Raw genomic sequence first — 13,142 nt, 5'->3', positions numbered from 1 at the left:
TTTTTTTTTTTTAAGATCGCCATGTAGTTAATCTACACACAAGCCTCCCTCAGCATGATCCTGCCAACAACATACTTTTCTCTGGAGATGATCTGTTTAGGGTGATATGTGCGTTTTCTTTGAGGTTTCACAATTCTGACTATTTAATTGTAATTTTTTGTTTTGTTTTTTCCTGAACGAATTACCCTTATTATGAATAAATACTTTAAATAGTATCTCGTTTCACTGATCTGTTTTAGCTAGGCGTGCATGAATGTTTTACTTTACACAAACGTTTCAGAAGGGGTTTTCTCTGGTGCTATTTATTCTTCTGCTTTTTTCTGTGCTGTGTCCTTGCTATATTTATCAGACTCTGGTTCCATGACAAAAAATAAAATAAAAAATGCTCCCTACTTTCTGACTGAGCTGTTTGCACATCACTTGCACACCTCTGTTCTGTGCTGCTCATTATCTTCACAGTATTTTTTTTTCTGTGACATCATTTATGTTCTGCTGTCCACGTTGGTCATCCTCTAAGCCAAGCTTTTTTTCATACCATCTGTGCCTCACATAGATTGTATTTTGAACATTAGCTTGTTGTTAGACTTTCTGTTACTTTACCTGGTTGTTACGTAAATGTATTCATTTCCTCGACTGGTCTCCCTCCTGAGACATTTGCTGAGAAGACCCAATTTGTTCACCACACATGTGTGCCATTACCCTGCTCAGAAAGGCCAATAGCTGTACTTAAGAGCCAGCCAATTAAAATGGAGAGTGAGAAACTTGCTGTCTTTTCAATTCCTTTGGTGACATTTAACAATGGGTCCCACGAAGCAAATGATCTGAAAGAGAGGCTAACTTATGTCGCTGGAGCAAATGGAGAATATGAAATAGGTTTTTCAGGGAGTTTCCTTAAGAAATATTCTTTAAAAAATACCATTAATTCATTATAGAAATAAAACAAGTCACATTGTGGAGTGTTTTTCACTGTAGTTAAGCTTTCTTTTACATTTACAGTGATATTTGAAAAAGAAATTGCACAATCCACAGGTTAGAAAAACATTGCAATATTTGATGTTATTTTCTTATGTGGGTTTGAAATTTCCAAGTTTGAAGAACCTTTGAATTGTCAACGACAAACTGAAAAGTTTATCAGATAAGAAACTTTTGGTACAGAACATTGGGACAATTTTTATGCATTATAAATACATCCTGTAGAAACGTATAAGCTATTATAACACACATACATAAATCATAGTTTTTTATTACTAAATTTTTAATCAATGGCTTAATATCCTGCTGCTTTTACTTTACTTAACTGTGTCTTAACTGTAGCAGCCTGTTGTGTTGGAATGTTAAGGCTAGCTTGTATAAAAAAAAAAAAACAACCACACCAAAACTAAAACTATGGAAAGCCATTTTCTTTCTCAGTAAAACTGAAATATAAAAACGTGTTTTAAGAATCTTAGCTCATGAAGACGTTCCATGTTCTAGTCAGAACATTCTTAACTTTCATTCTGTATTTAACGCTATTAAAGTTATGATAAACACCTTCAGGGCCTAATAGGATTTATTGCTGCCTTTCCCTGAGCCTGGTTCTGCTGCAAACACTTGCAGCAATAGTCAGGGGCTAATCAACAGGGTAATGGGGTGGGGGTGTGGGTGGAGACCACTTATCTCTATTTATTCACTGGATTGCTGATAGCCTGAAAAAAGTGAAGCCAACGGCCGCCATATTGGTACTCCCGACTCCCACAGAGATGTACAGTAAAAGCTGTAAGTGTGTAGACTCTGGCTGCAAAAACAAGCAATTGCTGGCTGTGGGAAGACATTTCACATATAAACGATGTATCCCATAGTATAGTATGTAGCGTAACATTAGTCTGGCTATCTAAAATAGAAAGTAGAGTAAATAGAAGTAATTCACTGTGAAATGCCAATGTAGTAATTCTATATTAAGTGGATGATGCTGCTGTTTTTGAAGTTTTTGTTTTATTTCTCATTTGAAAAAGTCATGTGCTGAAATATATTGCATGTTATATTGAAGGAAAAAAAGGAACAAAAACATTTTTAAAGGTTAATGCACAGACACAGAATAAAAGTATATAGCATCATGCATGCATAATTTACAAGTAGGAAAAAATTATAGTATTAACAGACATATAATTCATCAACACTGGTTCTCTAGTTGGCAACCCTCCGGCTAGATCCTACTACGTTCGATGGAAATAGACTGAACTGATAAACTGAACTGACTCGCATGAATAATCGTCAGAATATCAGGGTCACTTACCTGTGTTTTTCTCCAACCAGAGTTTCCAGGGATGGGCGGTGCGCAGCCACTGCAAATCCGCAGATCCACCTGATCTTATGTTTTAAATAAACACCTTTGAAATATCCCGCTGTCTGTCTTGCCTTGAGTTCTGGGTACTATGTTCTGAGCTCATGACACACACACTCCCACAGACTGCCACTCTGGGTCCCTGAACAAGACCCTTAAGCCCAGACTGCTCCCATAGGGGATGGGTTAAATGCAGAGAGAGAATTTCCTCATCGTGGGACAATAAAGGATTAAGGTTTTACATCACATATCGTTTTCAAGTGATGACGAGGTTTGTTTACACAGATGATTTTATAAAATAGTATTTCATTAGTTTGTGAAGGGACCTGTCCAGGGTGTACACCGCCTCTCGCCCGTATACAGCTGGAGATAGGCACCAGCACTGATCCCACTTGGGTTTAAGCGTGTCTGAAAATGGATGGCTGGATGGATAGTTTCTGAAGAATATAGCTTTTACATAGTCCTCTCTGTTGTGACTCTTGAAGTATGCGGTCACTTTTCTGCTGCTCTGCAACTCCCTACTTTCCTTGCTCTTATTTTGGTGTATACCTATCCAGTCTGTGTGTTATAATAATCCTAATTCAAAGTTTTATTTACAGCTCTGAGCGCTGCATGTAGTAAAGTTCCTGCTTTCAGTAGTTTCAGGAGTAATCTCTGAGTAACTTCAGTCCCCATTACCTGTGAACCGTCAGAGACGTAGCTGAATAAGTAGAAATGCTAAACAGTAATAGCGTTGTTCTCCATGTTGCTCCCATCTATTGTTCACTACCGTCTCAGTTCAAACCTTTATACTATCCACGGTCACATTGGAACGTAATGGTGCTCACTACAGTAACTAGCCATAGCGTAAAAATGTCTGCCTCCATAAATGCAAACCTCCCTCCTATGTTATTATAAATAGCAATTTCCAAGGCAACACAAACATTAAAATTGAGGCTTTCAGTTTGTAGATGATTATAAATAGGATACTTATGCATGCACGGAGGCCCAGTTTGTAGCACTGCTGCCTTGCTGCAAGAAGGTTCTTGGGTTGATTGCCGACTTCAATTTCTTTCTGTATGGAATTTGCATTTTCTAATATATATGTATATATTATGTTTAAACATAAATTTTCTTCAGTGACTTATTTTTAAATATAGACGCTGTGCACGTTCATTTTCCTGCTGGTTTATTGTGATCAGCACAGATTGACTGCAGAATGTTTTTTGTTCCCATCATTTTTCAGCCACCCCTCATTGCACATTGGTCCCTGCCTGGCAACCCCTACAGAAAATTTGGCAATCACCTCTGATAATAGTCAGCCATTTCAGTTGTTAAACACTTAATAGTTTCCTAACTGCCTGCATTATCTAGCTGTGCTGCAGTGCAAAACTAGCTTGTATATAAATACAAAGAAATTGAAAACCCTTTTTTTTCTCTTTGTTGTTATTTCTTTTTTGTTTGCTACAACACTTAAATAGTCTCTAAAAAATATATGATCTAGCTGCTGGATATGTCAAGTAACATTTTGGCTTGTAAAAAAAGTTGATTCTTTAACTTACTAATCTGATTTTACCTCCTCTATATATTTCATTAACAAGGACAACCACTTAGCAAACAGCTACTGCACACTAAAACCGAATCCTTTAGATTCAAAATGTCGTCAAACTACTGAAAAAAAAGCTAACTCAGGGACATTAGTATTTTTCTGAAAACAGAAGAGAATCTCCATGTTTTAAATTAAAATCTAAACTATTTGCACTTCGATACAAAACACATGATTGAAAAAATGTTTCCTCTCTGGGCTTTGGATCTCCCTATCCTTGCATCGTAGCAGATGCTGACATCACACTCAGCAACAGCACCTTTGCCTCTATGGTGGAGGGAAATTCTGTTGCCATAGCAACCACCTCCATGCTTCTGCAGCCTGTTTAAAAAGTAATTGACTGAAAAAAAGGTGGTGTTTTGGTGGTCTTGGTTGATAAAGTTACCATATATTCAAACAATGACTTTATCCACGTAATAGGATTTACTGAAAAGATATGACTGATGTGTTTAATCTCTCTATATATAAGGGAGCCCAGAGATCATTTCTCTGCTTATCAGTCAACTAAAGCAGAAATCATCAGAAGAAACTTGTAGACTCTCACAGAAGGAAATGATGATACAAGTCTTGGAAAAACTAATAGTGATTACAGAGATCAGATCTGATTTAATTATTCCCACGTCTTGCCTCTGTTCATAACTGATCTACAGTAAACAATAAATGTTCCAACTCCCCTGAGTTAATTTGGTTTATCTGATGGTAACCTGCTTTATATTTTTTTGCTGATGTACACAGATTCATTTCGAGCTCCAATTCTCCTGGGACTGCAGTAAAACATGAAATGCTTTATTGCTTTTCTTGCGATAACATGTTTCCTGAAAGTCCCATTTGCATCAGTAAACACAACTTTGAATTTGACACTATTTCGGTTCCCGGAAATCTCAATGATCCCTTCAGCCTCATAAGGAGATTGTGGAAGTCGCTCAGAAAATGTGCAGTCTTCTGGGACTCTGATATTATGGGAAGCTGTAAACAGATCTGAAAGCTTGATGGTGGACTTCTATTAATCCCCCGAGGGTTTGTGAAACCTCCTCTAGGCTCACCCTGGAAAACTCAAGAGCAGCTTGAAAAAAGGAGGGCCCCTCAGGGAACCATTGTGCTTCTTTTGGATATTTGAAAAGATGGGGAAAAAAGGGAGGATGCAATACCGGATTCTTCAGGATGTCCTAATCCTGGAAAAAAAAAAAGATAGAAAAACATTAATCACGTCTGGAAAATCCTGTCTGCACCTATTGAAAAACCATACATAGCATGCTCAGTTACCTTTATACCACAACAAACAATGAACTTGCCATTTAAATCCCATCTTTGAGTTTCAGAGGCTGTTTAATCCCACAGCAATTCATGCAGAAACAATCTACTCTTATTGTCAGAGGAAGGGCAGGCTCAGGTTCTGAACCTGTCTGACCTCTGGTGGTAGAAAGGGAAAAGTGCAGAAGCTCCAGTAATTTTCTCCTAAAAACAACACTGTCTGGTAAATTACCAGGTTTTAGTCATTAATAAATGTGGCAATTATAGATTGCTTTAAAATGTGTTACACAAATGTAATTCAAATGATGAACAGACAAATCTGTCAGAAGAGAAATGTATAAACTTACTGGTGTGATAATCTTCCAACTAATTCTTGTTGCACTTTTAAATCTTTGATTAATTTTAGAGAAGCTGGTTAACTAGATATTTAGTTCCACTCGTCAATTCGGATTTTCTTGAAAAAAAAAAAAAATGCATCCTTTAGCTAAAGCCAAAAAAGAAAAGGAGGTTTAAAGAAAGCTCATTGCACATTCCTTTCCATAAGTGATGTTTATATGTTAGAACGACATCAATTGTTCACTTATAGAGGACCATCTTTTATTTCTGGGTGGATCATTAAAATAAGTGGTCATTCAAATTGTCAATCATTCTGGTGGTGGCCGTCCTATGGGCTTGTCCGCAGTTAGCTATCGTTTTCTGCGAATGCGCACTTTCAGGAGTATGTGTGGTGAGCTGTGGTTTCAGACAGTCATTGAAGCTTACCTTTCTCTCAGTCATAAGAGAAAAATAGCCTATGAAGTGTAGAAGAAAAGAAATAATAAAAGAAAGACCCCAGAAGAAGCAGATATATCCCAGAATGCTTTGCGCAGAGAGCTCTCCTTTCAAAGGATTTTGGAATTTGCTGTCACAGCGGCCCGCTGTCGCCATAGGGTGCCGCCCCCTGACAGCGGCCACTAATAACAAAAATGGTGCAGGCACTGCACGTTGGAAGAGGAGTAAAATGTAACGGAGAGTAATAAGTAGTGATCATCTGTCCAAACAGTAAGTTAACTGAGTTCACTATAAAGTCCAATATATAGTACCTGCTCTATATACTGTAGTTATTGAGGGAGTTAGGGGTTAGAGTGGATGTTCGGTCCCAGGGGTGTGCATGTGCATTTTTTTTTTCAAAGTGGAGAGGGGGCGGGTCTTTTTAAAAAATGTGCGAAAATTTCCACTTTTAAACTTCCAACGGTAGCCACTGCAATTAGAAAAAATAACATTTGAACAATGAGGCCTGCACTGCAAAAACTATCAAGAAGTAAGTAAAAAATTCTTAAATTAAATATATTTACCCTTAATTTGAGCAGGTAAATAAGATGATGTGCCAATGGAATGAGTAGTTTTACTCTTAAAATAAGATAGTTACATAATATGCACTTGAAATAAGACAATATCATTGTTTTTTTCCTATTTTAAAAGTAAATCGTCTTGTTCCATTGGCAGTGTCCCACTTACCTCCTCAATTCAAAAACAAATGCACTTATTTTAAGAAAAAAGTAACTTATTGAGATTTCTATTTTTTGCAGTGTGTATACAGCCAGGATTCATGCTTTAAAATAAACTGATTATCTGTATTTCGTTCACGCCTGTTTTTTCTTCAACAAACAGGTTTTAAACAAACATGTTTCTTCAATATGGCAGAGATAAAGGAAACGGGTCGAGTAGCCATGATTCATATCATTGCTTCAGAAAAAATGAAAAGTAAAGTTCATTAAAACTAGCTGTACAAGTACTTTTTTCAAAATACCTGCATCGAATGGAATTAAGTAAATGTAGATTACTCTCACTACTAACACTGACAGTTTTATTGAAAATGTAGACATTTGTCCAAAAAAAAAAAAAAAGACAAAAAGAAATCAGAGAAGAAACAAATAAAGAGATTCTGCCAACTGAGGGCTGAGGTAATCTTCACATGCCAGGACTAGAGAGCAGAAGTACTTCAAATAAAACCTCTTGGCAAAGCTAATAATATCTTGGAGAACGTGTTATGGTCTGATGATATTCTGAAAGGTGATGAAAAGAAAACATTATGCATCACTGAGTTACCCCACACTCACTCTGACAGGAGGCAGTCTTTAAGGCGGCGGCAGCATGATGAGCTGCTTTACTTCCTTCAAGGTAAACTGGAGGTTTGAACAGTTTCACCAGTTAGCTTTGACCAAAAACCTTTAAGTGTTTGCTAAAGCTGAGAGGCAATCGGGAAGGTTTAAGGAGGGTGAACCAATATAAAACTTTTCTTTTGGAGTAGCAACATTTTAGAGCTAGATATGTGGGCTCAACTAAACAGGTTTTTGACTCTGCTTTAAATGGAAAAATGGAAATCTAAATAAGTCCTTTTTTCTAAAAATAAGTGCATTTTTTTTCTTGAATTTAGGGGGTAAGTGAGACTCTTTGCCAATGGAACAAGACAATTTACATTTAAAATAATAATAATAAAACAATTGCATTGTCTTCAAGTGCATTTTATCTAATTACCTTGTTTAAGATTAAAAAAACTCATTCTATTGTCAGAACATCTTTTTTCTTACTCAAATTGAGGCTAAATACACTTAATTTATGAATTTTTTTTACTTATTTCTAGATCGTTTTTCCAGTGTATAGAGGTGTAATCTAGAGATGTTTGATCAAAGCAATGGTGTCTTCTTAAGAGGATGTTGCGGCTCATGTATTATACAATAGAGATTCATTGTGCCTTTGAAAGCTTGTTAAATTAATGTCCTTTACATATTCAGTTTAACCAAACATCTGGTTTAATTAGTTTTTATTATTGTTAACAGCTTTAAGTGAAGTGTCCCCAATCCTCCTCTGGGTCTCCTTTGGCCTGTTGCCTTGCATGAACCAAAGAGATCATTGCCACACTGTTGGATAATCACACACTGTCCGACCACCCTGTGCAATTCTAAAATGCGGTCTGCAAAATATACTGTTCTGTAGTCATTTCGAGGCCCTATCACATATAATAAACCTTGAAATTGATCAGATGACAGTGTTGGGTTCAACATCAGCATAAATTTCATTTTTTCGCGTGTCGAGGACTAAAACGGGAGCAGAAGGAATGTTTGACAGATCCTGGTGAGTCTGTGATGCTCCACAGTGGGAAGCCACAACCACTGGGCAACAATCATTTCTGTGGTCCTCTGAGGCACCACGAGAGCTGGAAGCTTCTCCACGCTGGGTCGCTCCAAAATCCTACAAAGTATTCCTGAGGCAGCAATTTTATTTATTCAATTTTCTTTTGCTTCAATGTCAAGTTTTGATGCAAAACAAATGTGATCACTTTCATTTTCTTATCACAAACAAAATTTACTCTGGCTACTGTGGAACTTCAGTCTTTCCACTCTGTTTGTTTAGGAATCACCAAGTCTAAATAAAATATGGAAACTATTTTTCTGGAAGGGAAGAACTTTATGTTTCTGACAGAGTCCAGCTGATAGACCACCCTGCTATTTGTAGACCCAGCCCATGCAATAAATGTCTTACTTGAAGTTTTCCCTGCATAGCCATTCCATTTTAGGTGAGTAGGAGCTGAAAAGATTTTCTCACTCAAAGGGACCCTTTATTTGCCTTAACAGGCTAAATATAGTGGCAGAATGCACAGTCAGCTCTGGGAATCCCTGAAAAATGTTATCTTAAGACCTAAAACCTCATCAAATACTCAAATATTCCGTTTTCCTAGCGTAAAGGTCACTACATATGCCTTTTAATTTCTGTTTTGTCTATCTAATGGACTCCTATGTCAATTTTTTGATGTGTTGCTAATAAAAGATTCTTAAAAATCAGTCATCCTAAACCTCAGTCTGCTTGTTAAGGCTAACTGTTTCAAATCAAAGTCATGCTGTATATTTATTTATGGATTTATTTTCAACATTACCAGGCATTTAGCCCCATCCACGCTCCTCTTAGCTCTGACAAATCTCTGTAAAAAAAAAAAACTCTTCATGTCAGGGTCTTGACCATGATGTTTGGCGTGGAAGCCATGGCGTTCTTCCATGCAAAATATAAACCTTAAACTCATCCAAGACAATTTGAATCAGTTTTCCCAGGACCAGAAACTAGACAAGGGCAAGCATCATTTAGCTTCTGTGCTTCTCAGCTCACCCCTGAAAACATGAGATAAACAGATTAACAGAACATTGGTTTAAATCAGGACTGGAAACATTACAGTTTACTACACTTTTCCTCTAAAGTAAAATAACTCTTTCAGTTCATTTTTTCATGTAGTAAATATTTATCCATTCATCTGTTTATCCTTGCAGGGTGGCTGGGGACCTAGTGCAAAGAGGCGGGGAATGGCCGACAAGGCAACATAAAGAAAACAACATCCGTGCACATTCATAACTTCACAAGCTTTTCTATCATTGGGAGGAAGCCGGGGTACCCAGAGAGAACCTGCTCAACAAAAGGAGAACAGAACATAATAGGCCATGATTCAAAGTAAGATAGACTTAATTGATGTCACAGTGGAGAAATTCACTTATCACATTGGCTCAATAGTCAAAAGAAAGTGCCTAAAGGAGGAAAAAGGTCCTATGGGGGGTATATACAGTGCTTCCACATATATACAGTGAATCAAAAAAAAAAATAAAAATAAAAACACCTCCTAAAACACACTCTGCGGAGAGGGAAGTCTGGGAGTCTCTGCTTAGTCTGCTGCCCCCGCGACCCGGTTCCGGATAAAGCGGGAGACGACGAGTACGAGTACGAGTACGAGTACGAGTAAAAAATGGGGTAGAGATTTAAGGTGACTTATGTACATCTAGGGTGACTTATTTTTACATGTTGATTTGGAGTTGTACATTAAAGTGGTACAGGTAAGGAACAACAGTGAGGTAGTGAGATAACTTTAACAGCTGAAGTCTCTTATTTAAAAAGTTATTGCACAGGGTATTATATAGTTATTGCACATTAGTTATTGCATAAGTTATTGCGGTCATAGTGCCATATTGTAAAGTCTGATGGCAGCAGAGATGAATGACCTGCACTCTTTTTAACACACAGGGTGTATAACTCTTTCACTAAAGAGCTGCTCAGCTCCTCTATATGATCTGCAGAACAGCAATGCTAACAACTGAGCCTTAGCATAGAATTTTATAGATTTTAAATTTGTATCTTTTTTCTTCCTTTTCTTATTTTGTAATGTTTATCTTGATTATCTTATCCCTGTTTCTCTATTTTCCTGCTAAGCATCACAGGTATGAATTGTGCCATAACAATATACCTGATAAACATGGATGCCTTTCCTTCAACTTTACTAATATCACTAATATAATCTATCAGATCCCTTTTTTAGGTTGTAACATGGGAATACATGAGCATAAGAGGTGTGAATACTTATACATAGTAATGCAAAAAAAGTGTTAAGAAATGCAGGCGAATATGCAGACACATGTTTCCCAACCAAACATGGTGCTTTTGTTTCTTTATCTAGGGAGATTTAATCCTGGCTCAGCCTAACTGCTTGGAAAGTATTTTGCGATGAACAGCCAGTTAAGCCTCAGAAATGTAATTTCTATATTTCTTTTGTTTGTGGATTAAATGAACAGGGCTTAACCTGTCAGTAAGCTTTAGAGATGGTTGCCTCCTCATTGAATAGATGAGAAAGTCAAACTTTACCTCCCCATGGTCTGAGTTAAGGTGTAACCCTTTGTGGCTAAGCACATATCCAGTTTCATATCCAGTTTCTAAAATCAACTCATTAGGCTCATATCTCTCATGATCTAACCCTTGGCTCAAATATTTTACATTTTTTCCTTTTTGTGTATGATCCCCTCTGTAGAGAACGCCTGCATGTCTCTCACTGTTTTAGACTACAGATGCTAACGACAGCATCATGCGTTTACAGCAATCACAGAGATCCAACAGCAGACAACATTTTCGTCTAATTTTCTCAGGATGTGAGGAACCCTCTGTGGTTTGAATTCACACGTGGACACAGACCTGTAGCTGTCTGTACATCTAAGGATTCACAATCGCATATAAATGGTGTTAGGGTCCCACTCTGCCAGAACTCCCACTGTGTCAGGCACAATGGAACCACAATATTAGCTTTGAATCACATGATAGAGAAGCTCTGTTGAAAACCACTGTCTGCAGATTGACCGCTCTTCCCTCCCTTTCCTGCCACTTCGGGTCTCTTTTTCAGGAGCCCCAAAATATCCTCCTCAGCTTTGAGGAGAGCATATTTTGATGACACTGACCTCAGTGGCTGCCACACCCCGGAAAAAAAAGAAGAATCTAGATTTTTGCTGCCCTACAGTTCTTGTTTCTTGGCCTGCAGCGAAGTTGGCAAAGTCTTTCAAGGCTACACCAACAGGAAATTGCATTAATCCAAAGCTGGGCTGAAGTAATTCACTCCCTTCTCTTTTTGAGGGCTTTGCCAGAGTTTCAGCGGACCACCTCGGCTGTCCTGTTAGTGAAGAACAGGAGTGAGCAGCCTTAGGGCCTCCCCTCCATGTGCTCCCTAATTGGTTTAATGACTGTAATTATCTGCAGGGGTGCATGTTGTGCAAGGGACGATTAATGACCTCTAAAACATATGCAGACAGGCGGAAACTGAGGGGTGGGGGGTGTAGAGACAAAGAATAGCTGTGCAGAAGAAAGGAACCGCAAAGCGTTACAGAAAGAAACACAGCCTTCTGTCTGAAAGATAGCAACTATGACATGAAGATTTAGAGAGATTTTTTTTGTTGTTATTGTTGTTTTCTCTTTTTTGTGGAGTGTAATTATCTTTTATTGTGGTATAAAAATTTTTCTCTAACTTCTGGATCTTTTTTTTTCAACTTAACCCTTTAGGGCACTCATTGAAATACTTTGAAAATCAAAATTTCAAGCCAATAGTGTTACTGGAAACAGGACAAGACCGTGTTACCTTTGTAACATTCAAAAAATATGGATATTTTGATGGCAAAAATAAATCTCAATGTAATAACAAGAAACACCAACTTCCCCGAATATATTAAGAAAAATAACAAAAGTGCTTCAATAAGAAATTTATAAAAAACACTCAAACAAATTTTTTTGGAACAACGTTAATGCATTAATGCTGATACTGGCACTTACATTTTTTTAGTTTATAAACCTAAATATAATTGTTAACTAGGCTTATTAACTTTTTACCTTTTTTCTTGACTTGTTTACTTTTTTCACCAACTTAATTTACTGTAGCTAATATACCATTCAAGGGCTCATCTAATTGGTCGAATGCCAAAATAAGATGTACAGCCATGTAGCAGCATCTTTGCTGAATGGCTGGATATAGATTTTGTGTTTCTAGACCTCACTGAGGGATGGGGGACTTAATTTCTAAGGGGTTTGCAAGAGATCAAAAACGGCAGCTTGCCCTATAAAGGTTTAAGGGAACATTTTGGTGCATAAATGACCAAACAAAACATTATTTAAACTTTGTATACTTCTTGTATACTAATAATTGTAATAGAAAACATATCTGCCCTGATCTACATCATCATTACCATTTTCCTCAGTCACTTTGATGCATTTCTCACATCACTGTTAAGGTGCATTCAGATCAATTGCTGCACACATGGGTGGTGGATTTATTAGTATCCCTATGGAAGCAGGCAGGAGTGAATCCCACGCGGTGACGATGGTCACTGCTCTGCTCCATCAAACAGCGGAGCTGTATGGAAAGAGCAGGCAGTGACCGCCAGAGATGGCAAAAGTACTCACTTTCCGTACTTGAGTAAAAGTGCAGATATTTGTGTTCAAAAATACTCTGGTAAAAGTAGAAGTACTGATTAAACTTCTTTACTCAAGTAAAAGTAACAAAGTGCAGGCTTGTAAATTTACTTGAAGTAAAAAAGTAAAAGTAGAAACCACTTTTTTCATGCCGTTGCCTACATTTTAAATGGATGTCTGCCTATAGGACTTGATCTCCGTTGTGTTCATTTTCAATCATCTCGTCGTCCATGCTACTATGCTAACGCC

This window comes from Cyprinodon variegatus, unplaced genomic scaffold, assembly GCF_000732505.1.
Source record: "Cyprinodon variegatus isolate N-32 unplaced genomic scaffold, C_variegatus-1.0 Scaffold921, whole genome shotgun sequence".
In the NCBI taxonomy this organism is placed as follows: Eukaryota; Metazoa; Chordata; class Actinopteri; order Cyprinodontiformes; family Cyprinodontidae; genus Cyprinodon; species Cyprinodon variegatus.
Note: the sequence above shows the minus strand (reverse complement) of the source record.